We start from the raw sequence: 14,690 nt of genomic DNA on the forward strand, positions 1-14,690 counted from the left end.
TTTGCCCCGGGTGCGCACCTTCGCCGCGGTGCGCACCATGGCGTGCACGAAGTCGGAGCCCGGTTTGCCCCGGGTGCGCACCTCGCGTGCACCTTCGGCGGGGTTGCGCGCCCTGGTGGGCACCATGGTGCGCACCAAGGAGCGCTCCGAAGTGTGCTCCAAGGTGCGGCGTGCACGAAGTCGGAGCCCGGTTTGCCCCGGGTGCGCACCTCGCGTGCACCTTCGGCGGGGTTGCGCGCCCTGGTGGGCACCATGGTGCGCACCAAGGAGCGCTCCGAAGTGTGCTCCAAGGTGCGGCGTGCACGAAGTCGGAGCCCGGTTTGCCCCGGGTGCGCACCTCGCGTGCACCTTCGCCGCGGTGGGCACCATGGCGTGCACGAAGTCGGAGCCCGGTTTGCCCCGGGTGCGCACCTCGCGTGCACCTTCGCCGGGGTGGGCACCTCGGCTGGGTTGCGCGCCCTGGTGCGCACCAAGGAGCGCTCCGAAGTGTGCTCCAAGGTGCGGCGTGCACGAAGTCGGAGCCCGGTTTGCCCCGGGTGCGCACCTCGCGTGCACCTTCGCCAGGGTGGGCACCTCGGTGCGCACACCTTCTCAATGTTTTCTTGCCTTTTCTGGAAATTGGTGAAGGCAGCGCATCAAAGGTGCGCACCTCGGTGTGCTCCGAGGTGCGAACCCGAGAGCGCTCCGAGGTGCCCACGAAGTCGAAAGTCGGGTTAATTGCATTGTTTTCCCCGGGTGCGCTCCGAGGTGCGCAACATCGGCGCGCACCAAGGAGGGCTCCGAAGTGTGCTCCAAGGTGCGCACGATGGCGTGCACCTCTGGTGCGCACGATTCGGAGCTCGGTTTGACCGGGGTGCGCACACCTTGGCTGGGTTGCGCACCTTTTGTGCGCTCCAAGGTGCGCACGAAGTCGGAGCTCGGTTTGCCCCGGGTGCGCACCTTCGCCAGGGTGCGCACCTTGATGCGCACGCCTTGGCTGGGCTGCGCACCTTGGTGGGCGCCATGGTGCGCACCTTTCGTGCGCTCCAAGGTGCGCACGAAGTCGGAGCTCGGTTTGCCCCGGGTGCGCACCTTGGTGGGCGCCATGGTGCACTCCGAGGTGCCCAAGATTGGTGCGCACCAAGGAGCGCTCCGAAGTGCGCTCCAAGGTGCGCGCGAAGTCGAAAGTTGGGTTAATTGTCCGGTTTGCCTCGGGTGCGCACCTTGCGTGCACCTTCGCCAGGGTGGGCGCCTTGGTGCGCACACCTTGGCTGGGCTGCGCACACCTTGGCACCCGCGTTTCCTTCATTTTAAATTTTTTTTTTTTACAATCTCTCAAGTGGGAAATTCTATAATCTCAACTTTTTTTGCCTTTTCAGGAAACTTTTGAATGGAGCGCATCATTGGTGCGCTCCGAAGTGTGCTCCAAAGCTCTCTCCAGCTGCGTGCACCTGCCCCGGCCGCGCACCCGGCCCCGCCCAGCTTCGCTCACCTGTCCCGGGCGTCTGGTGCGGAACCTTAGAGTAAGAAACATCACCGTGCACCTTGGCCAACGTGCGCGACTCGACCGAGCGCGCACTGGCCGAGGTGCACACCGATTTCACCTGGGTGCGCGCACAGCACCTCGGGCGCACCGGGGTGCGCGCACAACGCCCGGGTTGCACCGTGGCCTGTGTGCTCGGGGTGCCTCGGGTGCGCGCTCGGTGTCGCCCCCGCGCGCGCGGTAGTGCGGGCAGCGCACCCCGGCCCGGCCCGGCCCCGACGAGAACGCAAACGGGCAAAAGGTTTATTCAAATAGCATTGCGACGCCCGGCGAAAAACTAAAAAAGGGTGCAACACCGGGACTTCCCGGGAGGTCACCCATCCCAGTACTACTCCGGCCCAAGCGCGCTTAACTGCGGAGTTCTGATGGGATCCGGTGCACTAATGCTGGTATGATCGCACCCGTTATGAGCTTGTCGCAGTGTGTACTTAGCAAACCGCGACCCACGTGCGAATCCACCCCGGCCACCCACGCCCGTCGAGGTGCACACCCTCCCTCGCGAAGTGCGCCCCGTTCGCCAAGTGTGAGCCCTGCCCGGGTGCGCGCACCTTGCTAGGGCGTCGGGTGTGCACCCGGCCCGGCCTACGTGCGTGCACCTGGAGGGGGCGTCGTGTGCGTGCAGTGTCCCGTCTGCAACGCGGTGCCCACACACCACCTCGGGCGCAACGACCTGCGCTCACATGTGGGCCGAGTGCACCTTGGTGCATGTTCGGGGCGCCTCGGGTGCACGCTCGATCTTGCCCCGGTGCACCAAGGCGCTCGGTTTGCCCCGGGTGCGCACTTGGTGCAAGGTGGGCACCCAAAATAGGGATCAAGCACCAAAACACAAGTTTCGGGATGCAAAATGGGACCCAAGGACCACAAATGCGTTCCAAGACCCATGATGGGTCCACGAGAACAAAAATGTGTTCCGAGACTTAATAAACAAATATTGGGTTTTAGGAGAAGAAACATGCTCTGATGCCCAAAACGAGAATCGACCCCGAAAAGGCCACAGGCCAAAAGTGGGATGCGAGACAAAAAAAAATGGGACCCGAGGACCAAAATTGGGTTCCCAGGTCGAAGACAGGGCAACCGGACAAGAAACGACCTCTAAGGCTCGAAATGAGTCCCGACGACTAAAACTTGACAAGAAGCACCCATCAGGCACCCAACTCGACACCCATGGGATGCCGACCCACCCGGGCTTCCACCTAGCACACCTTGGCACCCACCCACCCTCGCACCCAACCTCGCACCCAACTTAGCACCTTTGAACCCACATTGGCACTCACCCTGACCCTGGCACCTTGGAACCCACATTGGCACTCACCTTGACCCTGGCACCCACCTTTGCACTCACCTTGGGACCCACCCTGGCTCCCACCTCGGCACCCACCCAGACACCCACCTTGGTTCCTTGGCACCCACCTTGGATCCTTGGCACCCACCCCGACACCCACCTTGGCACGCAACTTGGCTACTTGCCACCCACCTTGGCTCCTTGACGCCCACCCCGACAACCACCCCGTGACCTACCCTGGCTAGGGTTGGTGCACACCCACCCTGGTGCCCACCTTGGCACCCACCCTATGACCCACCTTGGCACGCACCTTAGTACCCACCCCGTTACCCACCCTAGGACCCACCCCGTGACCCACCTTGGCCAGGGTGGGTGCACCCACCCTGGTGCCCACCTTGGCACCCACCCATCCTAGCACCCAGCCTGTGACCGGGCTTGGAACCCAACCTTGCACCCGCACCCGTCTTGGCCAGTGTGGGTGCGCACCCATCCTGGCACCCACGTTGTGACACACCCTTTAACCCACGCACCCTAGCACCCACGTTGGCACCCACCTTGGAACCCAACCTAGCAACTTGGCACCCACCCCGTGACCCACCTTGGCATCCACCATAGCAGTCGCCGACTTGGCACCCACCTCGGCACCCACCTTGACACTTGTGGACCCACCTTGCCACTCACCCTAGCATCGACCCATCCTAGCACCCACCCTGGCACCTTTGCACCCTAGCACTCACCCATCCTAGCACCTAACCTGTGACCCACCTTGACACTCACCCTCGCACCCACCTTGGAACCCAACCTAGCACCCACCCACCCTGACACCAACCCTAGCACCTACCCACCCTTGCACCCACCCTGTGACCCATCTTGGCACCCACCCATCCTACCACTCAACCTATCACCCACCTTCTCACCCACCTTGGCATCCACCTTAGCACCCACCCACACTGGCACCTTGGCACCCACCTCGGGCAAGGTGGGTGCACACCCACCCTGGCACCCAATTTAGAACCCACCGAGCATGTTACCCACCTTGGCACCCACATTGCAGCCCACCCTAGTACCCACCCTATGACCCACATTGGCATCCACACCCTAGCACCCAGGCACCTCGACACCCGCCTTGACACCCACCCTAGCACTGAACCTGTGACCCACCTTGGAACTCACCCTAGAACCCACCCACCCTGTGAACCACCTTGGCATCCACCTTAGCACCCACCCACCTTGGCACCCACTCTAGCACTCACCCATCCTAACACCCAACTTGTTACCCACCTTGGCACCCGCCCTCGCGTCCACCTTGAAACCCACCCTAGCACCCACCCACGCAGGAGCCCACCTTGGCACCCAACCTAACACCCACGCATCCTGGCACCCAACTTGTGACCCACCTTGGAACCCACCCTAGTACCCACCTTTGAACCCACTATATCACCAACCCACCTTGGCACCCACCCTATGACCCTCTTTGGAATCCACCCTAGCACGCACCCACCCTGGCACCCACCATGGAGCGCACCCTAGCACCCACCCACCTCGGCACGCACCTCAACACCCACCTTGGTGTGCGCACTGCGCCAACCTCTCAAAGACCCTATGTGGTGCGCTCCAAAGTGTACACCTTTGGTGCGCTCCAAGGTGCGCACCTTTGGTGCACACCGAGGTGCACACCAAAGTGTGCACCGAGGTGAGCACCAAAGTGCACTCCAGGGTGCACACCAAGGCGTGCACCTTTGGTGCGGTCAATGCAAACGAATTCGGAAGTTGGGGTCGATGTCCTAATCGCTGCTGCAGACTACACGTATGAGAATCGGACAAATAGCTTTATATAGGGGAGGTGTTGCGTTTGATGGGTCGACTCCCCTGGTTGTGTGCACTGCACCAACTTCAAAGACCCTGTCTTGTTTAAGAAGTCAAAAGTTGGGGTGGATGTCCTAATCATTGCTGCAGTCTACGCATGTATGAGAATCAGACAAATAGCTTATATAGGGGAGGTGTTGCATTCGGTGGGTTGACTCCCCTGGTTGTGCGCACTGCGCCAACCTCAAAGACCCCGCATAGCAGAAGAAGTCGGAAGTCGGATTTTGGTGAGCACCAAGGCGTGCACCTTTGGTGCGGTCAACGCAGACGAATTCAGAAGTTGGGGTGGATGTCCTAATCGTTGTTGCAGGCTACACATGTATGAGAATCAGACAAATAGCTTATATAGGGGAGGTGTTGGGTTTGATGGGTCAACTCCCTTGGTTGTGCGCATTACGCCAACCTCAAAGACCTTGTTTTCGTTAAGAAGTCAAAAGTTGGGGTCAATGTCCTAATGGCTCCTGCAGGCTACACATGTATGAGAATCGGACAAATAGCTTATATAGGGGAGGTGTTGGGTTTGATGGGTCGACTCCCCTGGTTGTGCGCATTACGTCAACCTCAAAGACCTTGTTTTCGTTAAGAAGTCAAAAGTTGGGGTCGATGTCCTAATTGCTCCTGTAGACTACACATGTATGAGAATCAGACAAATAGCTTATATAGGGGAGGTGTTGGGTTTGATGGGTTGACTCCCCTAGTTGTTCGCATTACACCAACCTCAAAGACCTTGTTTTCGTTTAGAAGCCGAAAGTTGGGGTCGATGTCCTAATTGCTCCTGCAGGCTACGCATGTATGAGAATCAGACAAATAGCTTATATAGGGGAGGTGTTGGGTTTGATGGGTCGACTCCCCTGGTTGTGCGCATTGCGCCAACCTCAAAGACCCTGCATTGCGGATGAAGTCGAAAGTCAGAGTTTGGTGTGCTACAAGGTGTGGTCGAAGGTGCTCACCTAGGTGTGCACCTTTGGAGCACAGGAAAAGTGCCCTCCAAAAGTGCGCACCTTTGGAGTGCACAAAAGTGCCCTCCAAAAGTGCGCACCTTTGGAGCGCAGAAAAGTGCCCTCCAAAAAGTGCCCTCCAAAAGTGCGCACCTTTGGAGCGCAGAAAAGTGCCCTCCAAAAAGTGCCCTCCAAAAGTGCGCACCTTTGGAGCGCAGAAAAGTGCCCTCCAAAAAGTGCCCTCCAAAAGTGCGCACCTTTGGAGCGCAGAAAAGTGCCCTCCAAAAAGTGCCCTCCAAAAGTGCGCACCTTTGGAGCGCAGAAAAGTGCCCTCCAAAAAGTGCCCTCCAAAAGTGCGCACCTTTGGAGCGCAGAAAAGTGCCCTCCAAAAAGTGCCCTCCAAAAGTGCGCACCTTTGGAGCGCAGAAAAGTGCCCTCCAAAAAGTGCCCTCCAAAAGTGCGCACCTTTGGAGCGCAGAAAAGTGCCCTCCAAAAAGTGCCCTCCAAAAGTGCGCACCTTTGGAGCGCAGAAAAGTGCCCTCCAAAAAGTGCCCTCCAAAAGTGCGCACCTTTGGAGCGCAGAAAAGTGCCCTCCAAAAAGTGCCCTCCAAAAGTGCGCACCTTTGGAGCGCAGAAAAGTGCCCTCCAAAAGTGCGCACTTTTGGTGCGCACCAAGGCGCTGGTTCGGTCGTTGCAGGCGAGTTCGGAAGTTGGGGTCGATGTCCTGAGCGGAGGTGCAAACTACACAGGTGTCGGAATCGGACAAATAGCTTATATAGGGGAGGTGTATGCTTCGATGGGTCGACTCCCCAGGTTGAGCGCACCGCGCCAACCTCAAAGACCCTACGGTATGGATGAAGTCGGAAGTTGGGTCCGATGACCGATTCGATTAGTAGGTATGCTCATGAGGTCGGAATTTGGGTCCGATGACCTGCCATGTGCAGGAAGGCGAATGTTGACACTGTGCGTTGCAAGGTGCACACCAAGGCGCTGGTGCGGTCTTTTTAGTCGAGTTCGGAAGTTGGGGTCGATGTCCTGATCGGAGGTGCAAGCTACACAGGTGTGGGAATCGGACAAATAGCTTATATAGGGGAGGTGTATGCTTCGTTGGGTCGACTCCCCGGGTTGAGCGCACCGCGCCAACCTCAAAGACCCTACGGTATGGATGAAGTCGGAAGTTGGGTCCGATGACCGATTCGATATGTAGGCATACTCGCGAGGTCGGAATTTGGGTCCGATGACCTGCCACGTGCAGGAAGGCGAATGTTGGCACTGTGCGTTGCAAGGTGCGCACCAAGGCGCTGGTTCGGTCGTTGGAGGCGAGTTCGGAAGTTGGGGTCGATGTCTTGATCGGAGGTGCAAACTACACAGGTGTGGGAATCGGACAAATAGCTTATATAGGGGAGGTGTATGCTTCGTTGGGTCGACTCCCCGGGTTGAGCGCACCGCGCCAACCTCAAAGACCCTACGGTATGGATGAAGTCGGAAGTTGGGTCCGATGACCGATTCGATATGTAGGCATACTCGCGAGGTCGGAATTTGGGTCCGATGACCTGCCATGTGCAGGAAGGCGAATGTTGGGACTGTGCGTCGCAAGGTGCGCACCAAGGCGCTGGTGCCGTCGTTGCAGTCGAGTTCGGAAGTTGGGGTCGATGTCCTGGTCAGAGGTGCAAACTACACAGGTGTGGGAATCGGACAAATAGCTTATATAGGGGAGGTGTATGCTTCGATGGGTCGACTCCCTGGGTTGAGCGCACCGCGCCAACCTCAAAGACCCTACAGTATGGATGAAGTCGGAAGTTGGGTCCGATGACCGATTCGATACGTAGGCATATTGGCGAGGTCTGAATTTGTGTCCGATGACCTGCCATGCGCAGGAAGGCGGAATTTGGGTCCGATGACCGAGTTGATGGCGTGCCATGCGCAGAAAGGCGGAATTTGGGTCCGATGACCGAGTTGATGTTGATGGCCCGCCATGCACAGGAAGGCGGAATTTGGGTCCGATGACCGATTTGAAGGCGTGCCATACGCAAAAAGGCGGAGTTTGGGTCCGATGACCGAGTTGATATTGATGGCCCGCCATGCGCAGGAAGGCGGAATTTGGGTCCGATGACCTGACATACGCATGGAGTCCGACTCGGGGGCCGATGTTCGATTCGATGACTTGCATTGTGGGTAAAGTCGGAAGTTGTGGTCTTTGACCCGATTCGATGACCAGACTTCGGCTGCTTGAGAATCGGACAAATAACTTATATAGGGGAGGTAGTGTTCTCGAGCATCCTCCCCCCGTGCCCGTTTATGTCGATTGATGCTGGTGCTCGACTGGTTGGAGCGCTCGGATGCAAAAATCTTGCACCAGGATTTATCGATTGTGATGGACACGGCAAGTCTCCTGATTGCTATGCAGGAGCTCATCGTGAATCTCTATGCGGCCTTGGTATGGACTCGACCTGCGGAATGGTTCGGCAATGGTAGTCGCTCCAACACGTCCTTGCAATGGCCACAGAGGTGATTCGACTAGAGCTCCAGTCTAGCTTTTGGGTTGCTTGGCGGACTGGTATAGCCGCGATCGAGTTCCGGCCATGAACGTTTTAGATAGCTCTTGGGCTTTCTGGGACGGAAGTCGGAAGTTTGGGCTGTTGTCCGATTTGATGACCATTCTTCGGATGTGTGAGAATCGGACAAATAACTTATATAGGGGACTGTGTTGTCTCACGCAGCCCCCTCCGTGCCCCTCTATCTCGACCGATGTTGGTGCTTGAAAGGGTTGGGATCGCTCGGATTTATAAACGTGCACCACCATTTGTCGAGTGTGAGGGACGCGGCAGGTCTCCTAAATGCTATGCGGGCGCTCTCTGAGAATCTCTATCCGGCCTCGACACAGACTAGTCTTGCTGAATGGTTTGGCACTGGTAGTCGATCCAACACGTCGTTGTTGTGGCCGCCTAGGCGATTCGATTCGAGCCCCCGTCTAGCTTTTGGGTTGCTTGGCGGATTTTGCCCTATCCGCAAGTGAGCTCGGTCCCTAAACGTTCGAGAAACCCGATTGCTATGCGCCGACTCTCTTTCTTGCGAGCCTCCATCTAGCTTTTGGGTCTCTACGGAACGGAAGTCGGAATCTGGGACCGTTGTTTGATTCGACGAGGCAGACTACGGTTGTGCGAGAATCGGACAAATAACTTATATAGGGGAGGTGTTGACTGGAGCATTCTCCCCCGTGCCCCTCTAACTCGACCAATGCTGGCGCTCGAACGGTGGTAGCGCTCGGATTTTCATTGAGCGCCAGCATTGGTCGATTTAGAGGGGCATGCGAGATTCCCGAATGCTATGCGAGGGCTCTAACGGAAATGTCTATTGGTTTCGGTATGGATGCAATTGCGAGTGGTTCGGCAAAGGTAGTCGTTCCGATGCGTCCATGTCGTGGCCAAATCGATAATTCGATTTGAGCCCTCGTATAGCATTTGGGTCTCTCGATGTGATTCCGCATTCCAGTCCCTTTGGGCACTGCTTGAGCCGCATCCCAGGGGGTTCCCTTCCCAATAATCTGCCTCGCAACCCGATTGCTATGCGGTGAGGCTCCTCGGCCGCCTCGGAACTATCTGTGTATCAGACGCATCGCGGGATAAGGGGTTGGCAACGGTAGTCGCCCCAAGCGCGTCCGATGCTTGGACCATTCCGAGGCGGCCCTGAAGCCTCTTCCGTCTAGCCGTTGGGTCCTTCTCGCCGCATCCCTCGCCTCGCACCCCGATTGCTATGCGGTGAGGCTCCTCGGCCGCCTCGGAACTATCTGTGTATCGGACGCGTCGCGGGATAAGGGGTTGTCACTGGTAGTCGCCCCAAGCGCGTCCGATGCTTGGACCATTCCGAGGCGGCCCTGAAGCCTCTTCCGTCTAGCCGTTGGGTCCTTCTCGCCGCATCCCTCGCCTCGCACCCCGATTGCTATGCGGTGAGGCTCCTCGGCCGCCTCGGAACTATCTGTGTATCGGACGCGTCGCGGGATAAGGGGTTGTCATTGGTAGTCGCCCCAAGCGCGTCCGATGCTTGGACCATTCCGAGGCGGCCCTGAAGCCTCTTCCGTCTAGCCGTTGGGTCCTTCTCGCCGCATCCCTCGCCTCGCACCCCGATTGCTATGCGGTGAGGCTCCTCGGCCGCCTCGGAACTATCTGTGTATCGGACGCGTCGCGGGATAAGGGGTTGTCATTGGTAGTCGCCCCAAGCGCGTCCGATGCTTGGACCATTCCGAGGCGGCCCTGAAGCCTCTTCCGTCTAGCCGTTGGGTCCTTCTCGCCGCATCCCTCGCCTCGCACCCCGATTGCTATGCGGTGAGGCTCCTCGGCCGCCTCGGAACTATCTGTGTATCGGACGCGTCGCGGGATAAGGGGTTGTCACTGGTAGTCGCCCCAAGCGCGTCCGATGCTTGGACCATTCCGAGGCGGCCCTGAAGCCTCTTCCATCTAGCCGTTGGGTCCTTCTCGCCGCATCCCTCGCCTCGCACCCCGATTGCTATGCGGTGAGGCTCCTCGGCCGCCTCGGAACTATCTGTGTATCGGACGCGTCGCGGGATAAGGGGTTGTCACTGGTAGTCGCCCCAAGCGCGTTCGATGCTTGGACCATTCCGAGGCGGCCCTGAAGCCTCTTCCGTCTAGCCGTTGGGTCCTTCTCGCCGCATCCCTCGCCTCGCACCCCGATTGCTATGCGCTGAGGCTCCTCGGCCGCCTTGGAACTATCTGTGTATCGGACGCGTCGCGGGATAAGGGGTTGTCACTGGTAGTCGCCCCAAGCGCGTCCGATGCTTGGACCATTCCGAGGCGGACCCGAAGCCTCTTCCGTCTAGCCGTTGGGTCCTTCTCGCCGCATCCTTCGCCTCGCACCCCGATTGCTATGCGGTGAGGCTCCTCGGCCGCCTCGGAACTATCTGTGTATCGGACGCGTCGCGGGATAAGGGGTTGTCACTGGTAGTCGCCCCAAGCGCGTCCGATGCTTGGACCATTCCGAGGCGGACCCGAAGCCTCTTCCGTCTAGCCGTTGGGTCCTTCTCGCCGCATCCCTCGCCTCGCACCCCGATTGCTATGCGGTGAGGCTCCTCGGCCGCCTCGGAACTATCTGTGTATCGGACGCGTCGCGGGATAAGGGGTTGTCATTGGTAGTCGCCCCAAGCGCGTCCGATGCTTGGACCATTCCGAGGCGGCCCTGAAGCCTCTTCCGTCTAGCCGTTGGGTCCTTCTCGCCGCATCCCTCGCCTCGCACCCCGATTGCTATGCGGTGAGGCTCCTCGGCCACCTCGGAACTATCTGTGTATCGGACGCGTCGCGGGATAAGGGGTTGTCACTGGTAGTCGCCCCAAGCGCGTCCGATGCTTGGACCATTCCGAGGCGGCCCTGAAGCCTCTTCCATCTAGCCGTTGGGTCCTTCTCGCCGCATCCCTCGCCTCGCACCCCGATTGCTATGCGGTGAGGCTCCTCGGCCGCCTCGGAACTATCTGTGTATCGGACGCGTCGCGGGATAAGGGGTTGTCACTGGTAGTCGCCCCAAGCGCGTTCGATGCTTGGACCATTCCGAGGCGGCCCTGAAGCCTCTTCCGTCTAGCCGTTGGGTCCTTCTCGCCGCATCCCTCGCCTCGCACCCCGATTGCTATGCGGTGAGGCTCCTCGGCCGCCTTGGAACTATCTGTGTATCGGACGCGTCGCGGGATAAGGGGTTGTCACTGGTAGTCGCCCCAAGCGCGTCCGATGCTTGGACCATTCCGAGGCGGACCCGAAGCCTCTTCCGTCTAGCCGTTGGGTCCTTCTCGCCGCATCCTTCGCTTCGCACCCCGATTGCTATGCGGTGAGGCTCCTCGGCCGCCTCGGAACTATCTGTGTATCGGACGCGTCGCGGGATAAGGGGTTGTCATTGGTAGTCGCCCCAAGCGCGTCCGATGCTTGGACCATTCCGAGGCGGCCCTGAAGCCTCTTCCGTCTAGCCGTTGGGTCCTTCTCGCCGCATCCCTCGCCTCGCACCCCGATTGCTATGCGGTGAGGCTCCTCGGCCGCCTCGGAACTATCTGTGTATCGGACGCGTCGCGGGATAAGGGGTTGTCACTGGTAGTCGCCCCAAGCGCGTCCGATGCTTGGACCATTCCGAGGCGGCCCTGAAGCCTCTTCCATCTAGCCGTTGGGTCCTTCTCGCCGCATCCCTCGCCTCGCACCCCGATTGCTATGCGGTGAGGCTCCTCGGCCGCCTCGGAACTATCTGTGTATCGGACGCGTCGCGGGATAAGGGGTTGTCACTGGTAGTCGCCCCAAGCGCGTTCGATGCTTGGACCATTCCGAGGCGGCCCTGAAGCCTCTTCCGTCTAGCCGTTGGGTCCTTCTCGCCGCATCCCTCGCCTCGCACCCCGATTGCTATGCGGTGAGGCTCCTCGGCCGCCTTGGAACTATCTGTGTATCGGACGCGTCGCGGGATAAGGGGTTGTCACTGGTAGTCGCCCCAAGCGCGTCCGATGCTTGGACCATTCCGAGGCGGACCCGAAGCCTCTTCCGTCTAGCCGTTGGGTCCTTCTCGCCGCATCCCTCGCCTCGCACCCCGATTGCTATGCGGTGAGGCTCCTCGGCCGCCTTGGAACTATCTGTGTATCGGACGCGTCGCGGGATAAGGGGTTGTCACTGGTAGTCGCCCCAAGCGCGTCCGATGCTTGGACCATTCCGAGGCGGACCCGAAGCCTCTTCCGTCTAGCCGTTGGGTCCTTCTCGCCGCATCCCTCGCCTCGCACCCCGATTGCTATGCGGTGAGGCTCCTCGGCCGCCTTGGAACTATCTGTGTATCGGACGCGTCGCGGGATAAGGGGTTGTCACTGGTAGTCGCCCCAAGCGCGTCCGATGCTTGGACCATTCCGAGGCGGCCCCGAAGCCTCTTCCGTCTAGCCGTTGGGTCCTTCTCGCCGCATCCCTCGCCTCGCACCCCGATTGCTATGCGGTGAGGCTCCTCGGCCGCCTTGGAACTATCTGTGTATCGGACGCGTCGCGGGATAAGGGGTTGTCACTGGTAGTCGCCCCAAGCGCGTCCGATGCTTGGACCATTCCGAGGCGGCCCCGAAGCCTCTTCCGTGTAGCCGTTGGGTCCTTCTCGCCGCATCCCTCGCCTCGCACCCCGATTGCTATGCGGTGAGGCTCCTCGGCCGCCTTGGAACTATCTGTGTATCGGACGCGTCGCGGGATAAGGGGTTGTCACTGGTAGTCGCCCCAAGCGCGTCCGATGCTTGGACCATTCCGAGGCGGACCTGAAGCCTCTTCCCTCTAGCCGTTGGGGCTTTCTCGCCGCATCCCTCGCCTCGCACCCTGATTGCTATGCTGTGAGGCTCCTCGGCCGCCTTGGAACTATCTGTGTATCGGACGCATCGCGGGATAAGGGGTTGGCAGTGGTAGTCGCCCCAAGCGCATCCGATGCTTGGACCATTCCGAGGCGGCCCTGCAGCCTCTTCCGTCTAGCCGTTGGGGCCATCTCGCCGCATCCCCCACCTCGCACCACGATTGCTATGCGATGAGGCTCCTTGGCCGCCTCGGAACTATCTGTGTATCGGACGCATCGCGGGATAAGGGGTTGTCACTGGTAGTCGCCCCAAGCGCGTCCGATGCTTGGACTATTCCGAGGCGGCCCTGCAGCCTCTTCCGTCTAGCCGTTGGGGCCATCTCGCTGCATCCCCCACCTCCTCGGCCGCCTCGGAACTATCTGTGTATCGGACGCATCGCGGGATAAGGGGTTGGCAGTGGTAGTCGCCCCAAGCGCGTCCGATGCTTGGACTATTCCGAGGCAGCCCTGCAGCCTCTTCCGTCTAGCCTTTGGGGCCATCTCGCCGCATCCCTCGCCTCGCACCCCGATTGCTATGCGGTGAGGCTCCTCGGCCGCCTGGGAACTATCTTCGTATCGGACGCATCGCGGGATAAGGGGTTGTCACTGGTAGTCGCCCCAAGCGCGTCCGATGCTTGGACTATTCCGAGGCGGCCCTGTGGCCTCTTCCGTCTAGCCGTTGGGGCCATCTCGCCGCATCCCCCACCTCGCACCCCGATTGCTATGCGGTGAGGCTCTTCGGCCGCCTTGGAACTATCTTCGTATCGGACGCATCGCGGGATAAGGGGTTGTCACTGGTAGTGGCCCCAAGCGCGTCCGATGCTTGGACTATTCCGAGGCGGCCCTGCAGCCTCTTCCGTCTAGCCGTTGGGGCCATCTCGCCGCATCCCCTACCTCGCACCCCGATTGCTATGCGGTGAGGCTCCTCGGCCGCCTTGGAACTATCTTCGTATCGGACGCATCGCGGGATAAGGGGTTGTCACTGGTAGTCGCCCCCAGCGCGTCCGATGCTTGGACTATTCCGACGCGGCCCTGTGGCCTCTTCCGTCTAGCCGTTGGGGCCATCTCGCCGCATCCCCCACCTCGCACCCCGATTGCTATGCGGTGAGGCTCCTCGGCCGCCTTGGAACCATCTTCGTATCGGACGCATCGCGGGATAGGGGGCTGTCACTGGTAGTCGCCCCAAGCGTGTCCGATGCTTGGACCATTCCTAGGCGGCCCTGAAGCCTCTTCCGTCTAGCCGTTGGGGCCTTCCCGCCCCATCCCTCGCCTCGCACCCCCGATTGCTATGCGGTGAGGCTCCTCGGCCGCCTTGGAACCATCTGTGTATCGGACGCATCGCGGGATAAGGGGTTGGCACTGGCAGTCGCCCCAAGCGCGTCCGATGCTTGGACCATTCCGAGGTGGCCCTGAAGCCTCTTCCGTCTAGCCGTTGGGGCCTTCCCGCCCCATCCCTCGCCTCGCACCCCGATTGATATGCGGTGAGGCTCCTCGGCCGCCTTGGAACTATCTGTGTATCGGACGCATCGCGGGATAAGGGGTTGGCACTGGTAGTCGTCCCAATCGCATCCGATGCTTGGACCATTCCGAGGCGGCCCTGCAGCCTCTTCCGTTTAGCCGTCGGGGCCTTCCCGCCGCATCCCTCGCCTCGCATCCCGATTCCTATGCGGTGAGTCTTCTCGGCCGCCGCGGAACTATACCTGTTATTGCTACTGCATCCTTCGGCTGGTAACCTCCTCTGCCGCCTTGGAACGTT

The 14,690-nt window shown here is 60.0% G+C and overlaps 1 non-coding gene across 1 annotated transcript; it reads right to left on the minus strand.

Annotated features, from left to right (window-relative positions):
* Window positions 1–1,806: 1,806 nt before the first annotated feature.
* LOC131862146 (5S ribosomal RNA) lies at window positions 1,807–1,925 on the minus strand. Its single transcript, XR_009361172.1, has one exon. It is a non-coding gene; the product is annotated as a 5S ribosomal RNA (ribosomal RNA).
* Window positions 1,926–14,690: the final 12,765 nt, after the last annotated feature.

The sequence above is a fragment of the Cryptomeria japonica genome, unplaced genomic scaffold, assembly GCF_030272615.1.
Source record: "Cryptomeria japonica unplaced genomic scaffold, Sugi_1.0 HiC_scaffold_35, whole genome shotgun sequence".
NCBI classification, from domain to species: domain Eukaryota; kingdom Viridiplantae; phylum Streptophyta; class Pinopsida; order Cupressales; family Cupressaceae; genus Cryptomeria; species Cryptomeria japonica.